The following is a 22931-nucleotide window of genomic DNA, read 5'->3' as shown; positions in this document are numbered from 1 at the left end:
AAGTTATCTAACTCAAGGAGAACTGCAGTAATTCCGGTGGCAAGACCCTCCGATGACTGCTTCATACATACTATGCAATTTTCGGTAATCCATGAATCCCTAAAATGGATTCAACCACAAAAGCAACAAAACATCGAATATCAGCAATTCCCTCAGTGTACTACACTCTCCGCAACCTGGTAATTCCAACGGTAGAGAAAAGCTCGTAAACAGTAAACGTTTCTCTCAGAAACATTTTAATCCAGCAATTGCACAATACAAATCATGTTGGTTCCCTCCCTTGTAGATTTTATGGAAATCAAAGGGCGCAAAAGGAAGGAAAATACAGAATTGAAGAACCTAACCTAGTCCAATTAGATTATAGCATCCAGGAAATATATAGCACAATTAAACCAAACATTCACGAAAAATTGTAAAGAGATTATCATTGTCAAGATTCCTTCGCCATTATAATTTTTTTTCTCTCGCTCTGGCACTAGAATGATTGCACATAGATCATTCATCTTCGTGTGGAGGTATCTTGTTACATATACTGGTCGAGATTACTGTTTAGACTACCAGTGGTAGGTAGTTTATTGGATAGTGTGATGATAACAGAGCTTGATTTAGATTGCTCGGTTTTAGTCGACCAAACACCCTTCGTCATATGACTGTAATTCAACAAGTACAGTTAAAACTTGACCAAGCACTTCAGTTACTAACTCTCATCTACCACTGTTCTCTGAAAAAATCGTGTACATTTAAAACCTTAATCTTACGAAGAATATCTCATCCACCACTATCTATAAACATCTGTAAGCAGGTTACAAACCCAAATGATCAGACCCAGTAACGCAAGGTGACAAAGGCTGATTTATAAATAATAATAAATATTTTTCATAATTATATTAACAATCCAGTAATCTTATATCACTAAGGTAGTCCAAAACCCTAACCATCATATCCAACAGCACAAGGTGGCAACGATTACCAAGAACAAATTACATTTACACGATTAGTTCCTTAAATTTGGAAATTATTTGGTGGTCAAAACTTTAGACCATCAGGGCCCTCCGCACAATACGGAGCAATATTAACCACATATTGGAAAGTGTGAACCCAGCTGATTGTATCAACAAAAATTAGCCCATCAAAATTAGCATGTATGAGGTGGTTCAAGCCCAATACCATCAGGTCCAGCCGCACACGGGTCGTCGATTTCATAAATAATGCCTAAGTATACTTACCCATTAAAAACAAATCCTTCATTCTCTTATTCTCCATCTATGCACTAACATAGGCACAGAAATTCAAGCCTATTCAATGTTGCAGTAAGACAACACCTTCATATCGGGCCAATAGGGATCAAAATTATACCCTTGGATTAAGGCCTGCCTTAGGTTGACGTCGGTACAGCTCTCTTGCTCCCTTTGATTCCGTGAGGGTTTGGGTTGCTCTTGACCCATATAGGCAAGTTTATTTATTCCTTTCCTTTGAGCGGTCGATATGTTTGTACTATACAAAATATTCAGGCCCCACATGATCCCATATTTTAATTTATTTAATTTACCTGTTAAATTTTTTTATGTGAATTGTCCAATAAACAATCAATGACATTATCCATTTCGCCTATGTGTAATAAATTTATAAGCTTCGACTGTGGTCAAAATATCTCACCTCCCTTTTAAGGTCGCGATAAGTCTGATGGTTAAATCTAACTGAGCTCTCATATCATCTAATTTGCTAATAATGATCTTCAAATATAGACCAATGTCATATATAATTCATGCAAATCTTACTACTGACACAGATAATGCAACACGTATTGACATTTGCGTCAAATAAATTATATAAGCCTTATTAGCAGTCTGGCTAAACGTGAAGCAAATGATCTACTAATTGTACCTTAAATGAACAGAATGTGTTTTTGTTTTTGTTTTTAGATCACATTATTTTATTAAGGTTTCAAATGGACACAGATGTGTGCTAGTGCATATAATAATGAGTTAGAATCTGTGGACACTGTAGTTTAGTGCTGTCGAATTCCTATATATAAGTGGTTGTTTTTTGTTACGCTAGTGCACTAAATATTTTGGATTTTTGTTTTCTGGTGCAATGGTATCCCCGTTTATTTCCTACTTACATATCTTGGGGAATTGAATTCAATTGTGTGATTATGAATTAATTTAGAAACTTGCAAATGATGATGAGATTGTTCCCATATACTTGTTTATGCAAAGTAGTCTTCTCGTCTGTTTAAATAATTGTTTTACGCGTTGGAATTTTTCGGACTTTTCCGGTATCAACCTACTCATAACCATTTAAGCCGCCATCCGATTCTCCAAGAATGCATCATCAAATGTGTTTGTACTTGGTGTACATTCAACCTAAAATAGTACTTGTTCACAGTCAGCCTAATATAGTTTCATTACATATGACTAAATGTGTTAAGAACAAACATGGTTTAAGGGATATTAGTGTTTTGATTCACAGTAAAGTTGTCACTTGAATAAAACCCCACAACTCCAGTAACAATTACAATACATCAACCATTTAAACAATTGATAGGACTAGATCAATTAAATTGTCCAACCAAACAAAACACTAACCAATCAACAAACAAACGAACTAACAAGAAAGAAAACGAAAAGGAAGAATAGAAACGAAAAACCAAGGTTTCCGAGGCATATCTGTATATTTTAAGGAATAAAAATAAAATGTTTTAAAATTGTGTGTTACGATTAAAAGCAAATTGTAAGACACCTGAACAGGTAGTATATGACTTTCGTATATAATTCATTGATTTGTTCTAGTCAGTGTTATTATGTTTGTCTAATGTTGGAGAAAACAAACACTGGACATGAAACTGGCTAGCCTAATTAAATGGATGGAATTCCAAAACGTTTATTGTAAAGGTACTTTAAAGTTGCTTATATGATATTAAACTATTTCCGGTTTCTCAGATTGAAATCGGAAGCCTCAATAGTTCCTTTGGTAGAACGTCGCACGTTCGATACCTTCCTTGGACAGCCAGGGTCTGCTTCATCGAAGTGTCCTCGGGGAAGGCACTTATAGCCAATACTGTGCTCAAAGTGACCTCTCTAAACAAAACATTGAATTTCAAGATTTATATTAAGTTATATCAAAATATTTTCGTTTCAGAAGCATGCAAAGCCGTAAATCAAACTGAAAGTCGGGATTGTAAATATTGCATTTAATTACAATATTCCTGAAACCATCTTCCTTCACCCACTTCATTATGTTGTCATATCTGTAATTGTGTCTGATGCATGCAAGCATTAGATGATTATTTCAAAGTATCTGTATCACGATAGTATAGTCAAATTAAATCACATATTTAAAACTGACATTTTACGTGATACTAGGAAAATGTCCATGAGAAAGAGAGAATTTCCAGGTTTCATGTGCTGGAAATACGGAGGGAAGGTTTATGTCAGAAAGAAACAAGGATTCGGAGTTCCTATTTGAGGTTTTCTCCACAAAACCCCGTCCTCATAATGCACGCTATGTAATTTAAGGGATATAACTTTATATATTTTCTATCAAGCATGATATTACCTCCCTTGTATGTTAGTGGGTTTTTCCATATTTGCAGCAATTATTAAGGGGTCAGGGGCAGGTTTTTATGCACAAATTTAACGCCGCAATCACCGGCGAGGCATAACAATATCACAAAAAATAAAATACACAAGCGATGTCAAAAATGTCCATATTTTTGGATACCTATATTTAAATAAAGCATAAGAATATTATCCACTTCACCAGAGAAGTGTGTGTGTGTGTGTGTGTGTGTGTGTGTGTGTGTGTGTGTGAAGGTATCAAAGTTTGCAGGGGGCAATGGTCTGAATTTCTAGGTGCGCTGCTAAAGTCAAATGGTCCTCAACACGTGAAACAATACTCACATTATTTACTCATGGATTTTCCCAAATTATATATTTTATATCATGATCTCGTCATCATCTTTATCATCATCATCTTTATTTCCTTCCATGGAAGATTACATGATATAAGAACAAATCATCTGAATACAATCAATAAATATTTATAAAAATATAATTAATATATATATATATATATATATATATATATATATATATATATATATATATATATATATATATATATATATATATATATATATATTAGAATCCAAAATCTTTACACAATATCAGTCAACAAAGTGTTCGTCAACTGCATAAGTTGCAAGTTTCAGTACCTTATTTACAGAAGATAGCTGCACACTGCATGACAAAGTATGCTGCATACAGGACGAATAGCTTGGAGTTTTCTTTGTCGATTACTCCTAGTGGCAACTTTTTATCTAAAAGATGTTGTAGCTGCAGCTCATTTTCTGCATTAAACAACGTGATGTGCAGGCTCAGGGGAAATTTATCAGCTAGGAAATCCCAGAAAGAATTTCTAAAGTTTGACATATAAGGAAAACTAACACAACAATGAAGTATCAAGTCTGCATAAACATTCCCACATCTAACACACATATCAACCTGTGTTTGTCGACTACTCTAAACTGGTCTTAATTTCTTTTGAATAGCTTACATTGATTCGGATTACAAGTGTCTCATTATCACATGATACCACTGCGCAGTAGGAAAGTATTGTGCCGTTTCCCGCACTAGGTGGAAACAAATCTCTGCATGTCCCGCACAGCTGGAAGCAATTGCCAGTTTCTCTTATTCCTTTCAAATGCTATGGAGATCAGTGAAGGTGTACTTCTAGTATGGAACATAAATCTACTTCCGTAAGTTTAATATCTATTGTTCTTAAAGTGTTATATTTACGTCAATACTGTAATATATTAATTTATTTACATAACCCATTTGTTAGTTCCACTAATTTGGTGATCGAGTCATTATGCCTATCAGGAGAGCTTTGCTTACCTGTAAAAATAGCTTCGATAAGCAAACATTAATCACAATCATTTCACCTCTAATTTTCTGTGTGACATATATTTCCAATCATAACAATGTCAATAATGTAAACTAATTAAAATGATTATTTAGTTTATTTATTTTCTAAGGCGATTTTAGTGAGCAATCCACGTGATAGTAATCATTACCAACGTAGTGTTAATGATAATAACAATCATCGGCTTCGTATCCCTAAGACATCGCTATTATTCGCCTCATCTTCATTTCTCTCGTCATCAATAAGCATCATTATCACAATTATTATTGTTGTTATTAGTTCTGATCAATGCCTCACGTGGAAGCTCTATGTAATTTTATATTGTCATTTCGTTTTGACTATTGCCGTGTAAGGGACTATGTTTGCTTCGAGTTATTCACAGTTGTCACTCTGAACAGATAAATAGTGACTTTTTGTTATAAGTGTGGGATGTTTGCTTAAAAAATTGACCTTGTAAGTTAGATAAACAAATAACTTAACTAGGCCTCAAATTAAACCTTATGTGAATATTGTTTGTTAAAATAAATAGGGTTGCGTTGATGGATAAGTCTCGCTTTTTATGAGTTTTTTTATATTTTTATATAGCAAAATAAAAACAAATTAGTTTGCCAAAAACCTTTAACGTTGAGTTGACTTCAACCGTGATGACAACACTGGTGACGGACGACCTCATACATGTTATGTCTTGTTTTCATCTGAAAAAGGAGAGCCATGAAATGTAAGATGTAATATCAGTTGTCTTTTACAAAAGAAATGGCAACATTATGCGGAGGTTTGAATTTCAGGACCTTTTTTGATCTGCTTAGTAAACTTAATTGATTACACAGCTACGGGTGATATGCTAAGATATATACGTGTGACATTCTACCCCACTGAACGAGAAAATCTGATGTCACGTACACTGCTTTCGAGAGGGATACTTACTTACAAAGCACAACATCTATTTTAATATTTTAAAATGCTGCTATAAAGTTTTGCAATATAAAGGGTATTTTAGATGCAGGGCCGTCGTAGGGGCGGGCGACCTTGGGGGTAAGGGTGGGGTGGAGGTAAAGGGGAGAGCAATTTCGCGGAGCTTATGCAAGTTGTTGCAGAATGGAAGGCGCCGTTCGCCCAGCGCAAACTTGTCAAGACCCTGATTAGATGTTTTCGTATGATGGTATTGACCCATTTTGAAACCTGCCTTTATTGAACATTTAAAGGACATGCCTGTTGTTCTCCGTGGACACGAATCTTTTATACACAGCAACTACATGAGTATTTTCTCTTGTCGTGTCTGTTTATTCGTATGGACACAAATCTTGTAAAACTATTATACTCCGGCGTAATGGTTCGTTCCGCTTTAGTCATTAGCGCATCATATTGAAATATAATTAAGCTGTCAACATGTCTTTTTCTCTGCAATTGAATTATTCTAATCAGTATTGTGTAACATGGTTCAGCGATTCATCAGCATTAAACAGTTATATGAAAATTTATGTTAACATTTTAAACATTGTTTATTTTCTCTTTTTAAACCAGTGCCTGCATCTATCCAAATTGTATTTGTATGGTCTCTAAGGATTTCGTGTGGATAGAAAAACAATAACAAAAAACATTAACGATAGGGCGTTTTAACAGTGAAGAGTTTGGTTGCTCTTGACCCATTTAGACAAATATATTTATTATTATCTTTTGAGCAGTCGGTACCTATGTACTATATAAAATATTCAGTCCTGTCATGCACCCATTGTTTACTGTGTCTATTTTTGTTCAAATTTTGTTTGTGACTTGTCCAATAAACGATAAATGACATTATCCATTGCACCTATAGGTCACGTTCTGTGTTCAACATGTATGCATCAGCTTTCTTACCTCCCTGTATTGGTCGTTGAGAGGTCTGATGGTTAAGTCCAATTGAACGTTCACATAAACAAATTGTGACACTTTTGTAAAATAAGTTAAGTAAGGTTTATTTGTATATTAGCGGTATTTGTGAATGTTGGACTTCATTATTTTGTCATGTCTGTTCATGTATCTGATGTTGATTACTTCTGAATTACTTTATCGAACTAGTTTTGCCAAATTAAATCACAGTTCACTTAAAAGAGAAATTTATTTCCTTTTGCCTCTGTGCTAGGAAAATGTTACTAGAGAAAATATGAATGTCATTATTTTTCTTTATATTGAACTGACAGTGTTAAATTAGCGAAAATAACAAAAAATCGCAGAAATTCGTTTGCAAAATTATAAAGGATCTTTAATTTTTGTACAAAGTAATCGAAAGACTGGTATCTATTTTACTGCCACATCTCTTGAGATGCATTAAAATACATTGACAACGGAATTTGAGTGAAAAGCTTTTCACATAAAGGAAATATGTTGAAAGGTCTTGTAGTGGAAATATCGAAGGAAAACCAGTATCGTACAAGAAAATGGAGTTCCTTTGGGCTTTCCGTTATACTCCAGAATCATATAATGCACGCAAGCTAATCAAAGGGATATAACTCCCTTGTTCATGTATTTTCCGGAGTTGAGGCAATTCCAGATGGCAGGACATAAAAACAAAATTGTATTGAAAGCAGGGTGTCAAAATTTGTTATTTCAGGGAACATGACAACCAGAATTTCATGATGGAAGACATTACCGACACAGCTGCATAAAAACAGTTTACGACATTGGCCACTCAGAGACCAATATGCGAATATACACGCCATTATCTGGATATTTGGTTGCAACTGCTATTTTATTTATGTATTTTCTTGTATGTTTTTATTAAAGAGTGCAGGTAAGTCCATCCATCCATCCATATATATATATATATATATATATATATATATATATATATATATATATATATATATATATATATATATATATATATATATATATATATATATATATATATATATATATATATATATATATATATATATATATATATATATATATATATATATATATATATATATATATACACACACATTTGGAAATAGATGCCTCTATGATATTAATATTAATTCCTTTTTATCCTGGTATTAAGTTGCTGGAACTGCTGTAAGGTAAGGCAGCACGTTGCTAATAAAAATATTTCGGCACAAACCATTGAATATTTCAGCAACGGATAATTCAAATGAATACACACACACACACACACACACACACACACACACACACACACACAGAGACACAGACACACATACACATACATAAATAAATACATACATACATATATATATATATATATATATATATATATATATATATATATATATATATATATATATATATATATATATATATATATATAAAGTTTGGTTTTCGACATGAAACTTTTTGGGATATATATACGTTAATATTTCATATGGTGTTTTAATGGCGAGAACAGAATAGTATCCAGGAATTTCATTTTACAAATGGACCAATGACATACACTTCAGGCAGTGTGTTAACATATGGTTAACCATTGGTCAAGCTTCATTTAGTATTGTTACACACAGGTGTAAGATGCCTTTTATGCTTTAATGCTTCCTTCAGTTATATTATTATTATTATTATTATCATTATTATTATTATTATTATTATTATTATTATTACCATCTAGAGCTTTAAATTAGCTATACACCTTCTAGCCTGTCTAGAAAACGATCCCATCACGGTCTTCGGTCGCTCGTGCTTTCCTTTTCAGATTCGCTTGCAAATTTGAGTGTAATTATTATCTATGTCAAATTTATCGATGGTCAAATGTCATTATAATCAATATAATAATAATAATAATAATAATAATAATAATAATAATAATAATAATAATGATGATAATAATATCAGGGGCGTATTAAGGCTCACTGGTGCCCTAAGCACTGACAAATCTTGGTGCCCCCCTCCTTTCCACGTACACCTGGGAAGATAACCCCAGGGTGCACCATGATCAGAACATTATGATCAATTTGCACTAGTTTTATCAATTTTTTTTTACAAATCTTCATTCGTTTTTTTTCTTTTCACTCTTTTCTCAACTTTGTGGTGCCCCCTTTGGCCCTGGTGCCCTAAGCACGTGCTTAATTTGCTTAATGGTTAATAGGGCCCTGAATAATATTAATAATAATTTTCGTCGTCCTTGGTATTCACTGTTATTAATTATTTTCCTCCTGGTCGTGTCGTCATCAGTCGTCAACATTATTATCTTTGCCTTCATGATCATCGTTGAAGATTTTATCTTGATCGTCACCATTGTTTGTGGTACTTTTCTTCCCATATTTGTTATAAAAATCTTCACCTTCTTGATCATTAAAATTTTAGAAAATTGGACTCGAATTTCTGATAATCATAACTTGTCTGGTTAATTTTTCTTTCTTTTATAAATACAAATGTAGTTAAATACTGCAATGTATCACTCCTGTTCAACTTTTATGAGTGGCACTTTATTGCTTTGTAGGCCATCAGACAGTTTTGTGAACTGAAATACCATCCGAACTGTTTTAGATAACTTCATGAAAGTTTATCACTGGGTATTTTGCTCGTACAAACTCTTTGTGGAGATTTTTTGAACATCTTTTCTTTGGATGTTTTATTTCAGTTCGAAATTCTATTCTTTAATTTTTAAAAGTTTATGAATTTCAGGCCAGGACCTGTATCTTCGTGCAAGGTCTGCATTCCACGACAAGTCCCGCATTCCAGACAAGATTCCATATTCCTAGGCAAGTCCCACATTTGAGGCCAGATCCCGTATTCTAGGACAAGTCCCATATTCACTCAACGTTTTGGTAACAAATACAAAAGCTCAAAGTAGAAAAGATACTGACAGTATATACGTGCATTTGAAATTTAGCATATTATCAGACGAACATGAGAGGATCTAAATTTATAAATCTATTGGTCACATGCCAGAAAAATTAATGAGATACCTCCTTGTTCTTCATCGTGCGTCCTTTTCCTCCACTAGAACACGTTTGTTATCGCTACTACTCTTAAACTACTTTGAGGATTAACATGAAATTTTACGAACACATTTACCCCAAGGTCTAGTTGGACCTAAATGGTAATGAGTCTGCTCAGAGATCCAGCATGGTTACCACAAGCAGCCATCTTAGAAAATCTTGTTATCGCTTCTACTCGTGAATGGATGGGTCACGAGGGTTTCACTAAATTAAAAGAAGGTAATAAACTTATCACACTGATAAGAATTGCTGATGAAAATTACTATTAACTTCGGATTGAACTTTTCCAATGAGATTTGTAGACAAGGGACTCAACTCTGTCGTATTTATCAAAGTAAACTCTGTTTACATGATTTTCTAATATTTTATCAACGAGTTTTGTGTTCATTATATAGCTTCTAAAAATATCAATAATTAATTCGAGAGGAAATGCATTTATGTATTTTTCATCAAAGTGAATCTGTTTCGTATCAAGAAAATTCCATGGAGTGGACATATACAAGTGTAAGGAGTTATTCTTGGTTTCAACGAGTCTTCAACACATTTTGGCCTGTATCATGCAGAGTAAATGAGAGAAAGGTGTCTTTGCCAAAGAAACACTAAGTCAGCCAACCTAGGTTGCCTGGACGGCATCGAACCAGCCACCAGTGAATTACGAATCTGACACTCTACCAACTACGTTACCGCGACTCCCTTCATTTTTTAAGGAAATTAATATAAACTAATTTAATCACTTTCATTGCTCTCAGGCTTTTGTATGATTATTCCCAGTCTTTTGCGGGGTCATATTCCGATACTGTCCGTCTGTCGGTCTGTCTTTAACTATAACTATGACTTCTAGACTGCTGGGTGAAAATTCATCAAATTTCGTACACAATGTGCCTATGTAGTAGCGGGAGGTGGGGTGGAGTTTTTTGCAAGAGTGATGTAAAACCACAACAGCCAAAAAAAAAAAAAAAAAACAAACAAAAAAACCACTACAACAACAATACAAAAAGTAACAAGAACATTGGCTTTATTGAAACAAAACGAATAAGTGTTGCGTAGAGTTTGCTTCAGAATGAATTACAGTCATTTAGAAAGCGATGATACCTTACTGACGTGGTCGTAAGACCTATTGAGATTATGGTATGGCATTTCATCAGGAGGGCATCATCTGCTGCTTAAGATCAATTATCAAAAATCATTGGACGGATTTCAACCAAATTTGGCAATGATCATCAGGGCACAGAGGGCTTCCAGGCTGGTACAAATGATGCTGATCCACCTGTCAAACGACAGTCGTTACTAAAAATAGGGCAACCATTAAACGATTTCTTCTCAGAAACCGGTCAACACCCGTTGACCAATCTTGGCAGAAAGCATTCTTGCATATTGGTTTTGAGGATTTGTACAAATGATGCCAAACCGCCCTCAAATACTGAAAATAAAAAATAAAAACGTTTAAACAGTTTCTTTGCAGCAACGGCTTAATAATGATATACAAAATTTAACTGAATGTATAATGATGTGAAGGGCTTTCACATTAGCCAAAACGATATCCATCCAACATCATAATATGACCATCTTTTACCAAAAACAGAAGAAAAGAACTTACAATGATTTCTCTTAAACGGGTCAACGGCATTAGACCAAAATTAGCAGAAATCGTCTTGGTGTCAAGGGGTTTATAATTTATATAAATGATCCATCCTCAAAGATGGCTGTCTTTAACAAAGACGGAGTGAAGTTTAAATAATTTTTTCTAAGAACAAGCAAAACACAAATCGTCGAAATTTGAAGGAAATCATACTGACATAAACGGCATTCAAACGTTTTAGCAAAATACACTGCTTTTAAAATATTTAAAATATTTAAATCAGATTCTTCACAAAACAGCCTAACAAGAACTTGACCGAATTTGATGGTGTGTATTCTGGAATACAGAATTTACAACATTTTACAAATGGTGCGGATCTGTAATCAAATATGGATAACTTTACTAAAAATAGTAAAATGATTAAATTATTTCTTAACACTCAACGAAATTCTGTCAGATTTGACAGAAAACGCCATGGCATAAGGGAAGTTCTATTTTACACAAATGATGTTAATCTGTCAACAAATGTGGTCGCTGTTTTTAAAACTAGAGAAGAAACATTTAATCAATTTCTTTCTGGCACAAAACCCTTTGCTGCTATGCCTTCGAATATAGTTTGGCATGGTTTTGTGTGTTTAACGTCATTTTTCAGCACAGGATGGACTATACATGGCGGCCAGTATACTTGGCGGAGGAAGAATAGGGGAAGACTCCGGAAAGAGCCACTGATGCACTGGAAGATACTGATATGGCTTCAAATATGGGTGAAAATACAAATAAAAGAAAAATTTAGAAATAACTGATTTAAAAACACATGCAATCAATGGCATTTGATGAAATTCGTACTGATTCCTATTGATCCAAATTTCTTGGCCAATTAGCACGTGCATTTGGGTATTAGAGGGATGTCACGCAGTTGAGCAATTTCGGATTCACTTTGACCTCTCGTGTGTGGATATCTGAGCTTATAGTCAAGACAAACTAATTCCCGTCATTATCGAAAGAAAGTATGACATCATAGTATTTTCGTTTGGAGAGAGAGAAATTTTTAAATACTTTGAATTTGTCCCAGTTATAACGTGTGTGTTTGTGTGTGTTGGAATCAGAAACAAATTAGAAACTGTTATGTGACAAATTTACATTTTTAGTCTCTTATATCTGACATTTACAGAGAAAGGCAATTTACTGCGAAGAAGCAATGCATGACACAATTGTAATATCACATCGCTGACATATGAGACTAACAGTTTTTCTTTTACAACGGCTCACAATCGCTACTGTCTGCTTGGAAATTAATGTTTGACTGACTCACGATATGTACAAGGCGCCTATAATTAGCTCTTCTGCTGATTTAGTAGAGTGAAAACAGAATCAAAAGCAATCGGACAAAATATGCATGTGCATGTATGTGTTAAAGGTCATTTAAAGTACGTGTACAAAATGATATATTGCTTTCAGTCCAATAATGTTATTATATTCAGCATGACATCAACGTTCATTGTCATTGTATCTGACGAGAAGGCCACTTAAGTATTTTAATACATCTAAAAATAAATTTAAGTCAAGAAACAGTGACGTTTTTGCAGTTTGCTTATATTTATGTTAGAACAACCACAGTTGCCCTCTAGTTAAATCGCATTTCTGACACAAACTACAAGTGAGAAATCTGCATTGATATATGTAATTGTATTGGTGTGTTACGAAGAACTAGGCTTTAAGACCACTTCTAATGAAGAAAAAAAATCTTGCTCAAGAATACATCACAGATCGCGTTGAAATGATTTACATCTTGCTGCAAATGCGATTTTTCATTCATGTTTATTGTTTTATTTATTTAAGAACCAGGAGGAAAAATGATTACAATCAAACGTGTCCTGCACACTTTTGCGAGACCCGTGATGCAATTCATCAGTCAAGGTCAGGTAGGCATAACTTCTAATCCTATACGTCTTTTATCTTTCTTCAGTGTTGCTTTAATTGTGCCAAAAACGAGTAACAAAATTACTGTACTTCCTTGTATAAATGTTGCAAATTCACGGCAGATATTGGTCATTCTGAATGTGACAATTTATGTCTACAAGTCAGCTTAATCTATCTACTGTTACATATTCGACAGCACATGTAGACCCTACATGAATCAGCATTTAAGAACCCATGTTAGCTTAATTGGTGTATGCATAAATACAAGGATCTCACCTTTTCTCGTTGTTTGACCGTGTCATAACAGTTTCTGCAATATACAACTGTTATATTAGTCTAATATCATCATATTTTGCTTTAAATAACAATTTGTTTTTGATTGCTTCGACAACGGAATAATTGTACGTCTGTCTTGTATTCGACCTCTTTGAAAGTCACACCTTTTCTATAGTATACCTCTGTACCGTGGTACTGCAATCCTTTTGGTATGCAGGTGATAAATTTAGTGGAAGTTAGACACCCATTATGAAATTTGCTTGACTTCCATGTCACTGAAATAATGTAGTTTTAGTCCCAATGCACTCACCCACACCGTTCAGTTAACAGCTCTACAGCCTGTCCACCCATTCATCCTTCTTTCTGCCATCCATCTATCTGATATTGGATGATAGCTCGTTCCAGAACAGTCCTAATGGCTCATAACGAGTCATTTGTAGTATCTAGTTCTATACAGCTTAAACGATTTTATTCGGGTGAATGTCTCTTCGATTCAATGGACATTATATTTATTGCTTTCATTCGGATTGTATAAACAAGTTTACCCAAATCTGTAAGAGATGTTGTAAGTGAAATATTACAATCAGTTAGTCTTTCTCATCAACAAGTAATTCATTGTACAAGGTGTGTTTATAACGACATCTTGGCTCCTTTCAAGGGCATGTCCGTAACATATACATCGTACAAGGTGTGTTTATAACGACGTCTTGGCTCCTTTCATGGATATGTCCGTAACATACACATCAGATTAGTGGTTAGTGCCTATAGGGAGCCATTAGTTTACAACAGAAAAAGAAAAATGTATATTATTCAACACCGTTTTCATGTTTAGTTTTGTGCTTGTATTCTGCAAATGTTCTGAGTAATTTTTAGTTATTTTTATTTTATTTTTGGATTTCGTTAATAACTACTCATATTTGCAGGAATATTTTCAGTGATTACTAGCATAGTATTCTTAACTACTACTGCTAATACTACTACTGGTGCTACTACTACTACTGCTACTACTACTAGTAATACTACTACTGATGTTTCTACTACTACTACGACTTGTACCACTACTGCTACTACTACTATCACAACTATATCTGCTACACCTACTGCTGCAACTACAATTACTACTACTGCTAAGACTACTGCTATTACTACTACTGCTGCTACAGCTACTACTACTGCGACGATTACTACTATTACTGCTGCTACTAATTCTGCTGCTACTACTACTGCTACTACTACTATTATTACTACTACTATTGCTACGACTAATAGTCCTACTGCTACGACTAATACTGCTACTACTGCTACGAATGCTACTAATGCAATGACTACTACTGCTAATACAACAACTACTACTACTAGTACAAATACTACTACTACTACTACCGGCACACTGATTAATGCATATGTCTAGTGACGGATAAGAGTGAATTTAACCGGAGTTCACGTTGAAATGATAGATGTGTGTTTTAGTATGCTACAACCACGACAATGCAATGGCAGAATTATATAGCGTCACACTTGTCCATCCGTTCTTAACACCTTTATTACGTTCAAGTCATTTCAGGCACTGGTGGGGGGTGGGGGTGCATTTACTTCATAAATATATTGAAAGAAATCTGTGAAGGTCGCCAATAGTTACTTGTTTAACCGTATTATGCTTTATCATTTGAACCTCAAATGCAGACTTCCTGTGGGTTTCCCAGCAGGCTAGTCACAGGTGCGTACCATAATGCCTCCATACTTTATTTAGTAACAGGCCGTGTTCTATTAATAAATCCTTGTAATGTTTGTATGTGCATATGTATGAGAGCCACTGCTGTGCTGAACAAAGAATACATTATTTTCAATAAAAGCTAAAAAATGTAATTTTGACGTTTCATATTTGTGGCTGCCATTAGACCAAAACTAGCGTGTTTGCATGTAACGTTCCTTTTACTTTTATTTATGTCATGTATATATAATCTGTTTTTGTGATCTCTCTCTCTCTCTCTCTCTCTCTCTCTCTCTCTCCGGATCTCTTCTCAGAGATCTTCTCAATTGTCTCTTCGCGGCTTACACTACATTGGCAAAACTAGCAAATGCTTGCGTTTGCATTTTCGCCCAGCTGCCTTCCTGTATAGCAAAGTTAAAGTACTTTGTCATTTTACACGCATAAATAACATTATGAGGGTATACCTATCTGTATGTAAATGTATGTACTAGGTATAACCATACGTTAGCACAACCATAGGTATTAAATGAACGTTTAAAAAAAAATTAAAGTGACAATTGCGAAGAGAATCCCTTTCAAAATATATTTAAATATTTAATCCTTCAAGATGAAGCAGAAAAATCTTAAAATAATTGTGCAAAAATAGAAGTTAGTGAGTACAACAATCTTCTCGACATGGCGTTGTTTTGGACTTTTGTTGGTGTTGTTGTGTGGGTTTAATGCTATTTCTCAGCACAAGATAGACTATACATTACAGCTAATATAACTGGTGAACACAAGAAAGGCCCTGTTATGAGCCGCTGACCCAAGGGACGTAGCTTTAACAATTTTTCAGTCATATCGCTACGATGTCTGCAATGTGGCAGTTTATAGTGATGTCTAGCACTGGGGCATCATGCCGCAGACATGTAGCATGATGTCCCACCCAGTCACATTATCCTGACACCAGGCCGACCAGTCCTAACACTAACCTCTTAATGCTTAGCGCCAAGCGAGGCAGCTGTTAGTGCCACTTTTTTAAGTCTTTGGTATGACTCGGTCCGGGATCGAACCCACGACCTCCCGCATCCAAGGCGGACGCTCTAACCACTAGACCACCGGAGCGGTCCCCGATCCAAGGGCAGCTGTGGGCAGTTTTCATACACATATTAGCCAAGCCAGAGACTCGAACACACGCAGACAGATGTGTGGGATGGCAGTGATTGGTAAAGGAGAGAGCTTTAGACTACTCGTTCATCCGGGACCCTTACCTGTTATTAACATACACAAGGTATTTAGTAGTATTTCTGTAATTATCGAGTTTGGGTGATATTAGTAGTAATTACAGTAGTCAGATGGAATCGCACAATTTATAATGCAACAAACTACAAAATTAATGGATAGACAACGTTTGAACAAAATTACAACGCTTCATTAGACCTCAATATTTGATGGAATACTAAACTTTTATTAGCAACATAAAAAAAGACACATTCAGCTATATATTCAATGACTGACGAATCAATGAATATACTGGGCGCAATTACTCGTATATTCATCTTTATAGTTCATGTTTGAATTACAGCTAAATCTAACTTACTTTATAGTTACAGGGAGAACAGTGCAAGTGTATCCTTAAGCACTGCAGTAGGGGATTTACCGTTATGTCTATATTTAGATATTTTAATGTGTTCCTAAAAATAGTCTATTTTTCCTAGGGAATAACCCAGCAAGTCGCAGCTGCTAACTTTTATCACGATTATCACTTACTTTTACCTAACCATAGCTATTATTGCTTAGTAATCTATTCCAGAAAGTTTGGAATTCCGTTTTATTGTTAATGTGTCTATAGGAGGAGTGTTGCTGAGTCGGATTTCCGTCGGTCGCTTTTGGTAAAGATTCCTTGAATACATCAAAAATTGTGTCGATATCCCGGAATAGATAACAGGTAAGTCGCTCTATAAATATACTAGAAATCCCCGCATATCGTGAATGCATAATCAAGTTTCGGGAGTGTCGGGCTAATTTTCATGTGCAATAATCTCTGACTTTTTCCTTACTGCGCTATTGTACCTTAGTTATCAAGAATGTTGGAATGGATTCTTATCGATGTGCATCGTTGATGTGCAGGTTGGGCAAGGTTGCCCAGTCAGATCTGCGTCAGCATTATTTTATTATTATAGAAAATTAAAATTCGAGTAATGCAGCATACATTTTGTCGATAGCTCTAAATAGATAAAAGGTCCAACGATCAGTCTGCTAGTTTCTTGTATGGAAATCTCCGCGTGCCTTGAATGCATTATCCAGTTTCGGGATTTAAACTCTGTAGTTTCGTCTCCTAATGTAAAACTTGCGCCAGCTGTAATACAAAATGGATAAATTTTCAGAACATCTCAACAGAAGAACGCGTTTCATTCATGTCATAGCATGTGGCGTGGACAAAATAAGTCACCATTTACTCAAAGGAACCACCGCATTCATAGTTAAACCATTCAATATGTCCCTTATTTCAAAAGTGTTCCCATCTTAACGGAAAACAGCGAAAGTAATGCCAGTGTATAAAAATGGATGCACGACACTGATCCTTCAAATTACAGGCCTAGTTCATTATTAAATTGTGTTGGGAAAGTAATGGAAAGAAACATTTTTAAGCATCTTTTAGGGATAACAAGCCAAATTTAAAATTTCATCTCAGGTTAATAAATTTGGTATTTTTAAGAAGGTCAAACCATCATAAATAACAAATTAGCAAATAAAGTATACTCCTTTTCATGGTTTTGCTCATAGCAAGTGCAAACAACTTATTTTATTGTTTGCAAAAAAAAAAGAATTCTCCAAAAAGTGAGCATTTATGTACAGTGTATATATTGAAAACAAATCCAGTAATGGAAATAATTTATGGGGTTAATTAATGAAGCAGTAACAAGAGAATATAACCAGACTGTTCTTGAGGCATACTTTACAGATGTAGGTGGTATATAAAATGAATTTTGGGGAAATGTGCCTTGGCCAATCCAGAATTTGCAGCTTTAATTACTCAGAATTTACAATTATTAGTGTATGTCCAATCCAAACGCCTCTTTATGTATAAAGTTTGTTTTTATTCATGTTTTATTCATGTGAAAGTGAAAAAAAGAGATTAGTAATATCTGCCTCCTCACTTTTTAAAAGAAATCTATAAGGACAATGTAACAAGGCAATCTAGGTATTTATTCCTTTTAAATGCCTACCTGTATTAGAATTTGTTTAGACTAATTCATCTAAAAATATTTTTTTTATGACCGAAAGTTTACATAAAATATTTATTTTTCTCTAATATTTCTTGTGAAAAGTTAAATACAGTACTGTATATACTTATTTTTAAATATTTATTTATTTATTTTGCAGTTGCTTTATGGCATAGTTGGTTTGTGCTGGCATTTTTTGTCATAATAATATTAACTTATTTTTTAAACAGTGTAAAATTACAATAAAATCACAGATAAATAAAGATTTGTATGCAGGGGGTATGGATGCAACAACAGCCTGAACTGTGAGTAACATTAAAAACTTCAAAAGTTTCTTTTAAATTATTACATGGTGGGGAGTCTTATTCTTCAAACAGAAAACAATCACATCTCATCTGTGAAGATACAAGTATAAATTTGTATTAATCTTTTTTACTACTATATTAATTTCATATCTAAAGGTATCAAACAGGTTTTATATTATTTTGTAGCAGTAATAATAAAAACAAACTGCTGGTTACAGGTAGCGGTAGCAACGATATTTATATTCATTGAATATATAGTTGCTACCGAAGGAGTCTGACTTTTTGTCGGTAAAGTACCTTACAATAAATCACCTGAATGTACTGTAAATATATGTATATTTATTATACTGATAAGGTGATTTCGTGTTGTCTCAGATGTCGTTGTCCTTTATTGATAAAAGGCCAGAATCTATGGTTGATACCTCTACCAGGTGCTCAAGGGAGAGAACTCACATTTCCGGTTAAAGATGAGACAGAGGGTATGTTATAATACAAACCTATTCCCACGAAACGAAGATAAGTACCATAATATTCTTGGCACATTCTATATTTAGATACATAAATAAAACCTCTCCCTTATGAAACCCTCCATGATGCACACGTTTTGTGGATTTTTCATGAAAATATTCTTTGAGCCGTATCAAATTCTTACCAATAACGTATAGTTTAAAATAAAAGCCAAACGGTTTCCTTTGCGCAGGTTATCACGTACAATTTTCCCGCTATTCGTGAAATTATCCGATCAAAATTAAAAGAATGGGATCCCATAAAGAGGGGTGCCCTCTCTGTACAAATAGTAAGATGGTGGCACTCGGCCCGACTGAAGCGCCCTCTAGTTACGTTGTTATCGCTGCATCTTTGTAACCACCTATACTCTAGTGATCTATTTTAAAATATCAATCCGGCCCCCCCCCCAACAACAACTCTACATTAATTGAGTTTATAGATGTATACCATATCATAAATACTGCGCTTGATAACAAGAATGACACATGTGTGTTCTTTCTCGATGTATCAAAGGCATTTGGCTGAGTTCGGCGTAAAGGTTTAATACATAAATTAAAGTGCAAGGGCACTGAGAGCTCTCTTGTTGACTGGTTCTCTGACTACCTGTCAAATAGACTCCAAACAGTTGCTGTATATAGTGCCGAATCCAATAGCCAGTATGTTGCGGCTGGCGTACCACATGGCTCTGTTTTAGGTCCATTATTATTTATTGTGTATATTAACGATATAGGCGATGACCTCTTGAGTGCTACGAGACTCTTTGGTGATGATAGCTCACTGATACTTACAAAACAGAATATGTACTGAACACTGATTTACAAACGGTTGACGTTTGGTCAAGGCAGTGGTTAGTTGATTTTAATATAACCAAAAATAAAGAAGCAATGCTATTCTCACGTAATCCAGAACCGTTTTTCCCTCAGCTAAAATTCAAAAACGAAATAACCTCTTTTGTTGAGTTTCACAAACATCTTAGCGAAACTTTCAGTAGTCTAGGAAACTGGACCAAGCATATTGATATTATATTTATGTCGTCCTCAAAAAATGATAACTGCACTATAGCACTTAAATATAAATTTAGTCGAAAGACGTTAGAAAGGATATATATAACATACATCAGCCCATTATTAGAATACGCTGATGTTGTATGGGATGATTGTTCGGCAGAAAACTATCTCGAATTAGAAAAACTACAATTGGAACTATGGGGAATTGTAAATGAACTTACTAGAAGTGTGTTGTGTCAATAGATTTATGAAGAAATTGGTAAGGTCGACCCTGTTAGATAAACGAAAGTTCTATAAACTATGTTACTTTCATAAAATTGTATACGGGAATCTCCTTCTTATCTTGCTGACCCATAACCACCACTGGTTGGTGAGAGATAGGAATAAGTATAATCACATTAATGCTAGACTCGAAATAAGCAGAAACTCTTACATATCTTGAACCCACTTTCAGATTCATTAAAAAGTAAAAGCAACTACTTGATCTTCCGAAGTAAAATAGAGACTAAGGGGACACAAGTGCCTACCCATTTCTTTTCGTTGGAAACAGGAAATTATCCATTCTGCATACTAGAATTAGAAATAATTGTTGTGATTTAAATAATGATATATATTCCAATCATCTGAGAGACAGTCCATTATGTGCGTTTGGTGATGATATAGCAAGTGTAAACCATTACATATTTGTTTGCAAATACTATATTCAACAGCACAGGAAATTGGTTCAGAATCTGAATAATCTCCATGTACATGCGAATACTAATAAATTGTTACCCAGATCATCTGACTATACAGCGGACGTTAATAATAGCTTTTTGTGCTTGTTCCAATCATATACTAAAAACACAAAACGCTTTGCTTAATTAAGGATTATTAAGAATTTGATTTATCTACTCTATTAATTACAGCTAATTTTAATTTTTTTTACCCCAAAAAGACATGATTGTCTTATTTTTTAGCGACCGATTTCATGTTGGTGTATGTACTATTGTCAGCTTCTGCCGAGATCATTAATTCATCAATGTATTAACCTCTCTCTCTCTCTCTCTCTCTCTCTCTCTCTCAGCTATCCTGAATGAACCATGTATTTGTTCTCGTAATGGTATAAAATCATATTGATTTCCTGCCGCTATCCATATAATTTCATATTGATTCTAGGGGAAGTCTAAGTCGTGAGACCTTGTAACCCGACCCCATTTGAAAACACTTATGGTAACACAATATATCTAAAAATAAACTCAAAGGCTCATTAAAAATGAAATTAAGAAATCGGTCAATGGATAGAGGTCTAGAGGTCCAGACCTGTAACAATATAACACAAGGGAAGACACGATTGCTTCCCCTCGGTATTTCCAATCAAGCTAACCTGTCCTGTTTTCGCCTTTTAATGTAAAACGTACACCAGCTGTAATACAATATGAATAAAATTTGATAACATCTCAACAGAACTGGTTTAATTCATGACATATTGGAGAAAATGTGACATTTATTGTCAGTTTTCGAAGACCGATAAGGTGGCGCTCTACAGTTTCTTATTTTGCATGGCGCTAAATGTTTTCAAGAAAAAGAATTTCTCAGCTTTTCTGACTTGTTATCCTGACTATTTAAAAGATAACCATGTGTATCTTAGGTATTGTAAAAAGAACTAGTTTAAAGTCCCTTTATTTTGGTGCACGATTAATGAGTGTAATTTGTGGCATATAGTATGCAGCTTGGCTTTACTTCAGATGTTTATGTTTGAAAAGTTACGCTAGCTCCGCTTGGTCAGTTTCATTTCCTGGACTCCAAAGGGATGTAGAAATTTCAACAGTAATTTTAAGAGAGTTATTTTTATACTACCAATGTACATACGTGATCGATTTGTGTATTCCAGCTGAGATGATGATTAATGTGCATACCAAGAAGATTTTATATATATATATATATATATATATATATATATATATATATATATATATATATATATATATATATATATATATATATATATATATATGAGACTAGACACGTTTAAGCAATTTTGAGTTATAAGGAAGTCTATGCTAGTCGATAGGCGCTGCTTTCTTCCGATTGTACTACATTTCGTTTTAGAAATATTAATATGGATTCTGTTTTGCTGACACCAAAACTGATATATTATTCAGATCGATTTGAAGTGTTTTTTCAATGGAGTCAAGAGATTTAGCAGATGAATGCAATGTAGTCAGCGAAAAGATTTGTTCTTGAATGCACTGGTTAAAAGGCTAAGTCAATGATAAACCGTAGAAAAAGAATAGGCCGTAAAATAGATCCTTGAAGAATACCAGTTAAAATATGACTTGATTCGAGAGTGTGTATATCTATCTATCTATCTATCTATCTATCTATCTATCTATCTATCTATCTATCTATCTATCTATCTATCTATCTATACATTACAAAGAACACATGGTCTGTTAGTGAGATACAAGGTGAAACAAGCAATTGAGAGTGAAGAAAATTTGTAAGCTGAATTTTTTTATAATGTGAACCAAAACTAATGGTTTTTTTTAAAAAAAAAATAATAATATAAAAAATATCATTAAATATTGCGCCAGAA

The 22931-nt window shown here is 34.3% G+C and overlaps 2 long non-coding RNA genes across 5 annotated transcripts in view; one reads left to right on the top strand and one right to left on the bottom strand.

Annotated features, from left to right (window-relative positions):
• The first annotated feature begins 4650 nt into the window (after positions 1-4650).
• Positions 4651-22931, top strand: part of LOC149786513 (uncharacterized) — a 33449-nt gene continuing 15168 nt past the window's right edge. The window contains exons 1-5 of one of the 4 annotated variants that reach the window (XR_016424945.1): positions 4651-4759; positions 7514-7693; positions 9526-10061; positions 12074-12185; positions 13261-13338. This is a non-coding gene — a long non-coding RNA (uncharacterized LOC149786513). Of the gene's footprint in view, positions 4760-7513; positions 7694-9525; positions 10062-12073; positions 12186-13260; positions 13345-16934; positions 17256-22931 lie in introns of those variants that run through there. The other 3 variants (XR_016424944.1, XR_016424946.1, XR_016424947.1) reach the window with 3 other exon arrangements.
• LOC149786514 (uncharacterized) lies at positions 10836-14166 on the bottom strand. The gene is made up of 2 exons (XR_016424948.1): positions 13928-14166; positions 10836-11262 (listed from the first exon to the last, which is right to left on the bottom strand). It is a non-coding gene; the product is annotated as an uncharacterized LOC149786514 (long non-coding RNA).

The sequence above is a fragment of the Sinohyriopsis cumingii genome, chromosome 12 (assembly GCF_028554795.1).
Source record: "Sinohyriopsis cumingii isolate HCF-2022 chromosome 12, ASM2855479v2, whole genome shotgun sequence".
In the NCBI taxonomy this organism is placed as follows: domain Eukaryota; kingdom Metazoa; phylum Mollusca; class Bivalvia; order Unionida; family Unionidae; genus Sinohyriopsis; species Sinohyriopsis cumingii.
Note: the sequence above shows the minus strand (reverse complement) of the source record. Positions and strands in the feature narration are given on the sequence as shown.